Genomic DNA, 13,656 nt, shown 5'->3' on the forward strand with positions numbered 1-13,656 from the left:
GTGCCACATACTGATTTGTGTTACTAACTGGAGAGGAAAATCTCTAAAGCAAATAAAAATGTCACATTCTAATAGGGAGACACACCTGCCCCTAGATAGCTGTTTCACAAAACATAAACAATATGGCAGGCCAACATGTTCATATGTGGCAGGAGTCAGAGAAAGAAGCAAAATTTGAGCTGAAATCCAAAATACAACTCCTATTTCTACAAGCGAAGAGGAAGGAAGTTTGTTGTAAGCACAAGGAACGTGTTCTAATTCGAAGAGGAATCCAAATACACTACAGAACTGTGTATTTTACAGAAAATTAAAGCACATTTATAATGTATGTTTTGTGTGTAGGTGGTATCTTTATATTTAGAGATGATTGCTTCGGTGATAGAATAAAATATTTTGTAATGCTGTAGAAAAAACACTGGCTCGAGGATGTAAAGCCTAGATTTTCTTTGCATCAGCTAACTGTGAGACTTGGAAAAATTTCCCAAAGGGCTAAATGACCTCTAACGTCCTTTTACCTCCCCAGTTCTGCTTTTTCTTTTTAAACACTTTTTGAGTTAAGTTTGCAGTTCAATGCAAACACTTGACAACTTCTATGCAAAATGAGTTTTCAGATCTATAAATACAATCTAGTGTGGATGCTAGGGAGAAAGATAAAAATGGATTTTGATGCTTGCTTTGTTAATTCACTAGGGTTTTTATATGACAGGCAATGATGAAGAAGAAAACCACTGGTTAGTTTGACTATTTATTGATAAACTGATAAGAATAACATATATCAATTTTAATAATTGGTTAAAGGCTAGTTTTTCCCCCCAGACTATAGTGTTATTTTAATTATCCTGGTTACTGAATTGGTTCATTAAATTAATAAGATATTCCTTCTGCTGTGACCAAGATTTCTCTTATTAGAATCACACCATGGAGGAAAATGTATGGACCATAAGCTCTTCGAGGCAATGCATTGAAGAAGCTTCAGACTCACATTCCTGTGAAGTGGCATCCTTGTCTGGGGTAAATACCCAAGGTTCATTGTCTCACGGCCATGGATATCTAGGACATGGGCACACAAAGAATGAATTTAAGAGCAGAAGTTTAATAGGTGACAGAAAGAGAAGAGTGCTCTTTGCTGCACAGGCAGGAGTCCTGGAGAAATGGGTTGCTGCTTCCGTGGTGAAATGCAGAAGGTTTTATAGATGAGCTTGAGGAGGCAGTGTCTGATTTACATAGGATATGAAAGATTGGTTGGACCCGGTGATCTATTTGCATAAGGTGTGAAAAACTGGTTAGGACTAGGTATGCCATTTTCATGGCAAGCAAAAAAAAAAAAAAAAAAAAAAAAAAAAATTGGCTGCCCCACCCTCATCTTTTATTATGCAAATGGATTCTCTACCTGGCCCACACCATGTTGCCTCGTTCTTTGCTGTACGCGGTGACAAAGAAAATGGAAGATGGAGCCTTCATGTGGAACATACCTGGTTTCCAGGTAGCCGTTTTCTAGTGGCACAGCTGCCCGCATTCACCCGTGCAAGCTTCCAGCTTGCTTCTCTGTGTCTGCAGCTCCATTTTTCAGGCTCCTCTTCGTTAAAAAATAAATGATGTGGGGGCTGCTTTTTGTTAAAAGGGAAATTCTGCCGAGGACTCTTTTACTCTATCTGCCTAAATAATTTCTTTCTATCTCCTGTATCACCTATAAACTTAGTAAGCTCTGAGGAGGAATATTCTCTTTCCTAAATGTTCCAGCAAAAGTCCTAGAATTGAATCCTCTTGGCTCTGAGTGGCCTTCCATGTGTCAGGTGTCTATCTTGAATCATCTGTGGCAAGAAGACATAAGGCTCTGATTATGTTGGCTTTTTATGGTAAGACTGCCCCTGGGGCTGGCAATAAGTCAGTATCCATGAACCATGTGCGCCGAGATCAAGGAAGGGTGGTTCCCAAGTCAGATCTGGGTAGGGTGAACCAAGGAAGTGAAAGAAGATGCTGGTTGGCAAAAAGCAACAAACAGCCCTGCAGACAAGGTCGAGCTAGACACCTGGCTCCACGAAGGAACCACCTTCATCTGAGTCATAAAATCACGATGGAAGCCATCAATAACTTGACATTTTCTTTTCACTCAGTTGTCTCATTTTAGAGCTCTCTCTCATGAGGAAGTTGAAGAATTATTATGCCCATTAGTATCTGAAGTGATGTAATGGCACTCTATCTGTCAAATTGCTTAAAATTATTTGTATTAAGGGCACAGAATGTGTCCCTAGCCTTTGCTCAAATAACGTTTGCCTTCTTATTTAAAGATAATATATCTTCTAAACAGAGGATAAATGGAGAGTAAAATAAAATCTAGAGGCATATTCTAGGCAGGCCAGAGAAATTAGACACTGTAAAAGTTAGGTTTAGAAATTAATCATTATCGATAGCTCTTTTAGATTCATTCAGCTAAAATGTTTAATATTAGGTTATATCACTTTTAATTATTGTTCTTTCTCAAATACTATGTTTAACAAAAGAAAGAATTATATCCAGGTCCCAAACACATTCTACTAAAATATAGGCAGAGTTTGAGCTACAACAGATGCTACTCTTATTGAAAAGGATGAAAAAATTCAGTTTACTACATAGTCATATTTTAATTTTTCTAAGTTTTACACAGCAGATAAATTTTGTCTCTGGAATATATAAGACCTTGATATGTATCCTCCTTCTGCAAATTATGAGCTGTGTGACTTTGGGCAATTCACTTAAATCTCTTTAAGCCTCTGTTTTCTAATGAATAAAATGAGGAAGGACTATAGTGCCTCCCTAAAGGAGTTATTGTAAGGATTAAATGGCATAGGCGATTTAAAGCATGGAGTATGCTATCTTGCTCAACTACCTTTATTTTTATCTTTGTGGTATAGCTATTATACAGGCATACTACCGTTTATGCAATCATTCTGTTGTGGCTAAAAATTTAATTTGTTTTAAAGATTTCTGAATAACCCTGAAATGTGCATTTTTGTATATAAACTATTCTTGGTAACTGAGCTTCTTTATTTAGAATAAAATCTTCAATAGGTGCTCCCAGGTCAAGCATTTGTAGAGTCACAGCGATAATCTGAAATTCCTTTCTGGTGCTCCTGACCAAGAGTGACTGGGTTTCCTTGTGGACTGGAGCTTCTTATTGCATTGCAAATAGCCACAGGAACGTGGCTTGTTTTCTGTGGAGTGACCCACACTCAGTGGTCTATTTTCCTGGTTGCTGGCCTTTAAAAAGGCGAACTAAGAAGCTGTTAGATTGCTGCCCTTTGAAAGGGCAAATCCCAGACTGCATTCCCAGACCAGAATTGCTTATTTGTTCTAGCCTGACATTTTTGTTCTGCACATGCTAGAAGGTCTTCAGGTTGGTCCTGGTGTTTGTCCCTGGAAGCTGTAAGGGTTATGGGTAACAGGGAACAAATAAAAACATGGCAGAAATGCACCTATCTGATAATGTTGCTTTTGCCCCAATTAACTCATTGGTTGTGTCTCCGGATTTGTGGCCATGTTTGTTGTCCTTAAGGAAATAATCTTAAGGAGAGGAAGAGAGAAAGATCTCTCTGGGTTTTTTTTTCTCTCTCTCTCTACCTACCTATGTATTTATCAATCATCATCATCTATCTATCTATGATAGATAGAAGGACTTAAAGTACTTTTATAAAGAAACACAATTTAAAAGAATTAAGAGAGATTTTCCATATACTCAATCAGAATAAGGCAGTATACAAGCTGACCTAGGGTGATCAGCTATACCAGTTTACCCAGGACTGGGGGATTTTCTGGGTTAGGACTTTCAGTGCTAAAACTGGGAGAATCTCAGGGAAACTGGTGTGGTTGGTGAACTTAGGGGAGATTTTAAGCCAGAGTAAAACTATCTTATTGGTCAATACTCCAAATAAAAGCCTCCTTTGCATAGTGTGTTTTAGACTAAATTTCTGCCCCTTGGTATAAGAAGAATTGTAATTAACCACCTTCACACCTTGCTCCCCCTCTTCAATGCCTGAGACAATCCTGCTTGCATCAGGTTGTGGTAGGGACTCAAACATCTCTGTAAAACACACCTTCCTAAAATCCCTTCAGTCCAGTTTAGTTGGTCTCTTGGTCACAGCTTTTTTTTTTTTTTTTTTTTTTGAGGCAGAGTCTTGCTCTGTCTCCCAGGCTGGAGTGCAGTGGCACGATCTCGGCTCACTGTAAGCTCTGCCTCCCGGGTTCAGGCCATTCTCCTGCCTCAGCCTCCCGAGTAGCTGGGATTACAGGTACCCGCCACCACATCTGGCTAATTTTTTGTATTTTTAGTAGAGATGGAGTTTCACCATATTAGCCAGGATGATCTTGATCTCCTGACCTCGTGATCTGCCCGCCTCAGCCTCCCAAAGTGCTGGGATTACAGGTGTGAGCCACCGCGCCCAGCCAGTCACAGCTTGTTTTACTTCCTGTCTTTTCCGGAGTCACTTGACCTTGCTAAGATTGTTTAGAGCTTTACTTCTAAGTCACACAGGAGGAGGAACAGGATATTTTGCAGGAAACGTCTGATTAAAATGATACCGGTAGGGACATGGACGTGTTGTCCTTTCATTTTTTATTCTTCTTGTGCTTTACCTTTACCATGAACATTTGTCCCAGATTCATTTCCTGTGATAGCTGTGTTTTCCAATGGTGAAGAATATAAGCATTTTACTACTTGTGATGGTTAATACTGAGTGTCAGCTTGATTGGACTGAAGGATATGAAGTATTGTTCCTGGGTGTGTCTGTGAGTGTGTTGCCAAAGGAGATTAACACTTGAGTCAGTGGACTGGGAGAGGCAGACCCACCCTCAATGTGGGTGGCACCATCTAATCAACTGCCAGTGCAGCTAGAATAAAGCAGAAGAAGGTAGGAGAAGCCAACTTGCTGAGTCTTCCAGCCTTCCTCTTTCTCCCTTGTTGGATGCTTTCTGCCCTCAAACATCAGACTCCAAGTTCTTCAGCTTTGGGGCTCTTGGACCTACATCAGTGGTTTGCCAGGGGCTCTCATGCCTTTGGCCACAGACTGAAGGCTGCACTGTTAGCTTCCCTACTTTTGAGGTTTGGGACTCGGACTGGCTTCCTTGCTCTTCAGCTTTTGCAGACGACCTATTGTGGGACTTCTCCTTGTGATCATGTGTGTCAATGCTCCTTAATAAACTCCCTTTCATATATACATCTATCCTATTAGTTCTGTCCCTTTAGAGAACCCTGACTAATATACTCCTTCTCCTCCTCCTAATTATTATTAACATAATTATTATCACTTGTTTTCTTTATTATCTTTCTTTTCATCATTATAAAGAGCCACCATTTACTAAGCAAATACTGGTGTAGGGACTTTATATCAAGAATTTCACGATGAATTCTATGAGTTAGGCAAGGTTATCCTTGTTTCACACATGGAAAAGCAAAGGCTCAAGAGTTTAGGTGACAGTATTTTAGAATGAGGAACATGGAGGTTTGGTAAGTTGGGTGAACTTAGGTCCAAATCCTGGCCATTTTCCCTTGGCAAAGATCTTGCAGTTGTGAAGGGTGAAACAGTCCTCTGTAAGGAAGATTCCACTCGATGCTCCTAAAAGTGGCACATGAAGCTGTGCTTCTCAAGCTTCCACGTACGTTAAAATTGCATGGGGACCTTGTGGAAAGGCAGATTCTGATTTAGTAGGTTTGGTGGGAGGCTTGAAATTCTGCATTTCTAACCAGCTCCCAGGTGATGCAGATGCTGTGGTTCTGCAGATGACGAGCAAAGGTGGGCATATGAACGCCTAAAGCCACACTGCCCATGAATTAGTACTGGAGGTGGTCAGAAAGATTAGAATGGTCCTGTTTGTAAATAGAGTCCATACATTTCTCTTGACCAATGGCGATGTTGCTATATCTAATCAAACTCTTTGAAACCTGCAGCCAGTAAAACCAAAAGCGCCTCTCTTCAGCCAACTGCCAGTCTTTGCATCACAATGCAGGGGTCTTTTCTTGCCTCACAAATTGGATTTCTCTTCAGTGATACTTTCTTGTGAAAAGAAAAAAAAGATCTCCTTATAGACAGGCAAAAAGCAAAGACAGCAGCGGTTGGCACCCTCCTGAATGCCAGCACTTGTGGTAGAAGAATTCAGCACTAGCCCAGGGGATGCCAAAGAGTGTTACTGAGCTTTCTCTGCTTCAACCTTTCTCCTAATTGATTAGTCTAATAGTTGATTAGCCAGTCCTCTGTCACTCTGCACATTGCCTAGGACATCATGAGCATTCAATAACTGAAAGCTTGTTGAATTCATTACATTCACATGCCCCTGAATGGTCTATAGAACTTCCCACTTTTTAAGATGTGTCATAAAACAAAAGCAGTCTTTTTCCAATAAGTTTTGGAAACTGCATAGCATATCCCATTCCTGGAGGTTCACAGTACGCTGGGTGTAAAATTCTCTGGGAAACTCTGTGGTAATAACTCTACTGCACAGATTGCTTTCTTCAACGATCTGGCCAAGATTTAGGGAGCTTAGAGTTTGGATTATATGGAGGAAGTGTGTTGCAGACTCATGAGCCTAGAGTTTGGATTATAATGAGGAAGTGTGTTGCAGTCACACTGCCTTTCCCCTACCAACTATCACTGCTTAGCCAGTACTGACCACACCCACACATGTTTCCAGGAAGAGCCTAGAATAATAAATGGGGCCCACAGTTCTTAGCACCCTGTGCTGCCTCTTCTTATGTGGAGTCACTGACTTAAAATAGTTTAAATTATGATAAGTTTAACATGGTATTAAATGCATTTTCTTTTTTTTTTTTTTTTTTTTTTAATTTATTTATTATTATTATACTTTAAGTTGGAGGGTACATGTGCATAACGTGCAGGTTTGTTACATATGTATACTTGTGCCATGTTGCTGTGCTGCACCCATCAACTCGTCATTTACATCAGGTATAACTCCCAGTGCAATCCCTCCCCCCTCCCCCCTCCCCATGATAGGCCCCGGTGTGTGATGCATTTTCAACCTATGATATTTTTGACTTACAATGGGTCTATTGGCATATAACCCCATGGTAAGTAAAGTAGCATCTGTACTCAACATTATAAACTTTGTGCTTTGGTGCTAAGAAAGCCAAGTCTTAGGCTGACCAGGATTAAGAGTAGAGTCTATAGACATGAATTAAGTATCTCAATTTGCACTGGGCCTGTCTCTGAAAATATACCTGTCTTTCTGTTTTTGAATGCATTGGAATCAAGATTCATCTTTTCTTTATTTTGGGTAAAAAACTATTGCTTTGATGAGTGAGAAATAGCAGCTGTCTGTGAAAATTCCATTAAATTAAACGATACACATAAAGGTATTATTAATACTGTGCCTAACATATAGAAAAAATTATTTTGCAATTTATTGTGAGTATTATTATCCCTTGGTAGAAGGCAATATTCATTTTTAAAAACATTATTGTTATTTAAGCCATATTAATAATATTAGCAGCTAGTAGGATGAGGTTCTCAGTATTAGCCATTCCGTTATTTTTTTGTCTTTCGTTTCCCTTAATTAACGTTGTTCCCCTGTTTGCATCCATCAGCTTTTGTGATCATCCTTTTACAACTATTTTAATACTTCAAAAAGAGTCGATATTTTCCAAATGAATCCCATGAAATTCCTTCAGTAGAGGTCAAGAAAGCTCATATCGAAGAGATCATATTGCAAAATAAGACTTGTATAAGTAATGATCTTTTCATTTAGTGGAAAGAAGACTGGACTGGGAATAAAGAAGTTGGATTCTAACTCTAGTTCAGCTCCTTTAAACATGTGTGCCTTTGGACAAGCTCCTGTACCTCTCTGAGTATCCCCACTTTGTCTATAAAAGGAAAGGGCTCTGAGAGCTTCCTTTGAGAAGTGGCAGGGATAACACTGGAGTGCCAACACCTTGATTCAATGGTTATTATGTTGCTGTACACATTAGAGTCTTTCTCTTTTCTGAATCTCAGTTTTGCCTTTTGTCAAAAGATTGCATTGAAATGGACTAGATGATTTTATTGTCTTTCCAGGTATGTTAAACCCAGAATCTTCAGTCTTTAGATCATACAACCTTAGAATTTAGTCTCTATATTAGTCAGGGTTCTCTAGAAAGACAGAACCAATAGGACATCTCTCTCTCACACACACACACAGACACACACACAGACACACACACACACACACACACAGCGAGAGAGAGACAAACAGAGAGAGAGAGGAGAGGAGCTTTATTAATGGAATTGGCTCATGTGATTATGAAGGCTGAGAAGTCCTATGAAAGGCCATCTGCAGATGGCCTTTGGACTCCAGAAGCTGCTGGTGCCAGTCTTGGAGTCCAAAGGCCAGAGAACTTGAAGTTCTGTGTTGAAGGGCTGGAGAAGAAGAGTGTCTCCGCTCCAGGAGAAAGCAAGCATGCATTCACCTTTCCTCTGCCTTTTTGTTCTATCTTTCCCCCCTCGCCCCCTGCCAATTGAATGATGCCCACATACATTGTAGGCAGATCTTTCCTATGCAGTCCATCAACTCACATGCTGATTTCCTCAAGAAACATCCTCCTCACAGACACAGCCAGAAATAATTTTTTATCTGTTGTCTGGGTATACATTAATCCAATCAAGTTGACACCTAAGATGAACCGTCACAGTCTCCTTTTTTAGTTTGGAGGCACAGGCAGATATAATTTCAGCTGAGAGCCTTGACCCTGGAAAATAATGTTGTTTTTGAGAAAAAGGAAAAGAAAAGACCAGTACTTTTCAGGAGATTGTTATTGAATCTAGCACATTATATTTATGTGGAGATACAATTCCTACCAAACTAGTATGTATGCTCCGGGAGGGTAGGAGTTTTTGTTTTGTTCAGTCTCACATTTCAGCACCTAAAACAGTACCCAAATGCAGTTGTTGAATGAATGAATGAATGAATGAATGAATGAATGAATGAGTGAATGAGTGCTCTTAGAGTGGGGATACCTGAAGTAGTGGTTGACTAGTTTCTTTGTGCATCCTTGACCTTTATATGCTAGCAGTTTGTGGTAGTGATAATTTGCAGTGATAAAGGCTGTTCAAAGGAGTTAGTGTTGATGTCTGGAGGTGTGACAACAACCAACATCATAGCTTCCCAAAGGGGCTATGATCTACGTGATGATTCTAAACTGGGGATTGTTTTCCCCTGCTTAACACTGTCAGTGTTGAGAGCAATATAACTTATGGGGGAATGACAATGTCTTTTTCACTTTGGTAGGGGTGGCTAAATCACCATGGTGATTACTAAAATTATGACATAGCCTCATGAGGCATGTGAGCAGAGATTTCAAAATTGTCAATCGTGAGTGTTCCCACACATACAGAGTCCACAGTGAAACCAAGGGGTATTGTAAGTACTATTTCATCGATTAGAGTTACCAGAAAGACTAATGTCAAAAAGAGTAAACCACTAGGTTTAAGTGAACTCTTCATCCCTTTGCTCAATTCATTATGTTTCACATCTATACCTCTCAAAGGTGGATAAAATCTTGTTCATGATTTCCCACTGCTTTAGAATAGTATTCAAACTTCTCAGAGTTGTATTTGAGCTACTTTCCAAGTTCTACAGGCTCTATCGTATGACGCTGTCTCTCTTGCCGTTCTGCTTTAACCCCATGGCTTTCTGTCAATTTCTTAAGCATAGACAATTCTGCCTAGGAATCTATCTTGCTAGTTCTCATTTTGGAAGATGTTCCATGTGTTGTTTTCCTGCCTGGCTCCTTCTCAATCCTCACGGCCCCATTCAAATGCAAACTTCCTGAAGAAGGCTTCACCAACCAGCCTGTCCAAAGGAGGTCCACCCCCTGCAATCATTCCAAACTGCACCTTCCTTGTTTCCTGTAGATCAAAAATTATCCTGATGTTGTTTGAATTATTTCTTCTCTTGTTACTTGCCTGCCACGTGCCCTCTCTCCCACCACTAAAATGTGACTTCCATGAGGGAAGAAACCAAAAAATGCTTATTTACACTTTGTTGTGTTCAGGCTTTATGCTAGAGGGTGATGAATATAATACTTGTTGAATAACAATGAACCTAAGTAGACAAAAGAAAAGGAAACTCAGTCTAGCAAATCTTGATTCCTTCAGGCATAGGAAATAACCATGCAGGATATGGTTAACCATGCAGAATATGCTACATGAAGTTCTAAAAAGCTTTGCTCTGGAACCCTGGTCCTAGTCCTTCCCCATGAAATATTTCCTCAACTCAAATTTTGTAGAACTCCTTAAGGCTGTGGGGGCTGTGAAGAGGCACACAAGGCTGAAGGACTCCTCCTGAAGGAATCAGCTTAAGATCTTTCAGGTATCTAACTATTTGACTACTAATAAATGTATGGTTTTCTCAAAATGAAACTTCTATTGTGAGAGTGAAAGAAACAATAAGTAAAGAAAGTCTATTTTTGTTTTATTTGAGCTGGCAGCCCTCAAACTGAATTGTTTTCCATGCATTAGTGCTGTCTCACTTTCAAGAGTGTTTGTAGGTATGTATGAAATAAAAATGATGGAAATCATATTTTTTATTAATGTAAAGTGTAGAATTATTTATAGCCAAGATTTGAAACACACACATGTAGATGTCTGTGTGATTATGTAGCAGCAGTGTGCCCTCCCTAAGATAAAAAAAATAATTCTCTAGCACAGGGTTGGCAAGTCACTGCCCATGTGTCAAATCCAGCCCACTACCTGTTTTCATATGGCCCATAAGTTATGACTGCTGTTTACTTTTTTTTTTTTTTTTTTTTTTGGAGACAGAACTTTGCTCTTGTTGCCCAGGCTGGAGTGCAATGATGTGATCTTGGCTCACTGCAACCTCCGCCCCCCAGGTTCAAGCAATTCTTCTGCCTCAGCATCCAGAGTAGCTAGGATTACAGGCATGCATTGCCACACCCAGCTAATTTTGTATTTTTAGTAGAGACGGGGTTTCGCCAAGTTGGTCAGGCTGTTGAACTCCTGACCTCAGGTGATCTGCCTGCCTCAGCATCTCAAAGTTGTGAGATTACAGGCATCAGCCACCTCGCCCAGCCATTATTTACATTTTTAAATGTAAAACGTAAACTCTAAAAGAGACTGTTGGTGTTTCAGCAGGAATAGTTGCTCGAAGAGTTGAGGGCATTGTCCATTGGCAACCACAATATTTACTCTCTGGCACTTTACAGGGCAAGTTTGTCAACTCCTGGTCGAAGACATAAACTTGTAGCACAGTGTGACTGTTGGAAGTCCTGCTGGAAACCCTGTAATAATAGTCTATTGTTATAAAATAGTCTTCACTATATAATTTAGAGAAATAGTATGTATACTATTCTATTGCCCAAGTTTCTAAATTATGCCTTTAATTCTCTGATTGTTAAGTAATAAAAACATCAATGATAACAATAAACACTAATAATAATAGAAATGTTTACTGAGTACATACTGTGTACCAGGCACTATTCAATGAGTTTTTAAAAAATCAGCTGTTTCTTTGACATTTTCTTTACTTACTGTATTAGAAAGTGAATGCCACTATTAAGGCTACTCCAATCACTCTGATCAACTTCTAAGTAAAGTAAGGACTCTACGTGACACAAGCATTCCTAATATGCTGAATGAATTTTACAGATGATGAGACAGCTCCAAAGATCCAGGTGCCAGGGGTTAGAAAGCAGCAAGAGAAATATGTGTACTAAGGGACACACCTGTGCCATCTCTCACCATGCTTTTATTTAGTTTCTTCATCAAGCTTTCTAAGAATGAGTACTTCAGGAACTTCCTCACGAGAATCCTCGACAAGTCTAAGTCGACGTGAACTGTATTTCTGCTTTTGAGAGGAACATGAGGACTTGCATTGCTTTGATGCCTTCTATATTTCCAGATCATGAGCTAAGGATGTTCATTCTATAATCACATTTACTGTTGAGTGCTGTAACATCTCCTTCAGTTAGTCCTCTTGGGTCCAAGGATATCTAATTACTAGCTTCTTCATAAAGGTCAACCAGCTAACACAAACATTACGTGGACTTAGTAGGTCACCCTCAAAGTTCTGAGTAGAACACATAGGAAGTGTTTTATAAACCCTAAAGATGAAATTAGAAGACTGCTGTTGATAAATTCAGCAAATCTTAATTCTTTGAGCATTTCCTAATAGCATTTTGAGGTTATTTTCCCCATCCTGTGAGTCACCTGTCAAGACAAATAGAAATACACTGCTTTTTCATAATCGAGGAAAGAGATGATGCATGCTACTCTTTTTATTTATTTTCCTGCCTAAGGAATAATGAATCAAGCATTGGGTTAGTAATTGAACTTGAATCTTCTTGACCAGCACTCAGTTTTTCTCCATGTCCTGAAAAACCTCACCAAACTGAAACATTTTAATATCAACAATAATCCGTCCTCGAAATTTAAAAGATGTCTTTTTAATGCCTACCATGTCTAATAATGTCCTACTAAAAGCTTTGGAATAATTTTTCTTAATCTATACTTTATTCGACTGTTGATGTGCATATGCTGGTGAGTATATAATGTGGAGAAAGGAAAAACATTTTAGAAGCTCTTGGCAAGCCAGCAGTGAGCATGCGGATGCCCCCTAAATGAATCAGGGGAGTACTTCCATCATGTATAGCATGAAGGTACAGAAGGACTAGTTAGTATGCTTAACATCACTGGTCTTTGCTACTATTGTTTGGTATTAAGAAATACATTAACATTAGGTAGACTTCATAGTTGTATATTCCTGCTCCAATTTTGCCACATTACATATTCCTGCTCCATCTTATTTATTCTACGTTTACATGTTTCCTTTTACTACCTCCAAAACAGAGTTGGTAATATTTTAGTTTCCAGGAATTCTTTACATTTTAATGTTTGAGGACATATAGAGGATTCCTAGACTACTCTTCATCCTCACCTTCCTGGTTCCATTTGACCAGTGAAACCCAAATCCCCCATTAAAGCCCAGACAGACATTCCCTTGAAGTGAACCTGACCTGAGATTGGCCTTGTTGTCCTGTCCTCTGCACTTTAGAGCTTTTGTTTTTTGTTTTTGTTTTGTTTTGTTTTGTTTTTGAGATGGAGTCTCGCTCTGTCACCCAGGCGGGAGTGCAGTGGTGTGGCCTTGGCTCACTGCAACCTCCACCTCGCGGGTTCAAGGGATTGTCCAGTCTCAGCCTCCCAAGTAGCTGGGACCACAGGCGCATGCCACCGTGCCTGGCTAATTTTTTGTATTGTTAGTAGAGAGGGAGTTTTACCATGTTAGCCAGCATGGCTCGATTTCCTGACCTTGTGATCTGCCCACCTCGGCCTCCCAAAGTGCTGGGGTTACAGGCATGAGCCACTGCGCCTGGTCGAGTTTTGTTTTATTTTATTTCATTTTATTTATTTTTTTGAGACTGAGTCTCTCTCTGTCGTCCAGGCTGGAGTACAGTGGCATAATCTTGGCTCATTGCAACTTCTGCCTCTTGGGTTCAAGTGATTTTTCTGCCTCAGCCTCCCAAGTATCTGGGATTACAGGTGCGCGCCAATACGCTTGGCTAATTTCTGTATTTTTAGTAGAAATGAGGTTTCACCATGTTGGCCAGGCTGGTCTTGAACTCTTGACCTCAAGTGACCCACCCCCCTCCACTTCAGTCTCCTAAAGTGCTTGGATTACAGG

The 13,656-nt window shown here is 39.8% G+C and overlaps 1 long non-coding RNA gene across 1 annotated transcript in view; it reads right to left on the reverse strand.

Annotated features, from left to right (window-relative positions):
* LOC139359891 (uncharacterized) overlaps positions 1-13,656 on the reverse strand; it is a 52,880-nt gene that overhangs the window by 14,607 nt on the left and 24,617 nt on the right. The gene's annotated exons all lie outside the window — the stretch shown is intronic.

Source organism: Macaca nemestrina, chromosome 18 (genome assembly GCF_043159975.1).
Source record: "Macaca nemestrina isolate mMacNem1 chromosome 18, mMacNem.hap1, whole genome shotgun sequence".
Classification (NCBI taxonomy): Eukaryota; Metazoa; Chordata; class Mammalia; order Primates; family Cercopithecidae; genus Macaca; species Macaca nemestrina.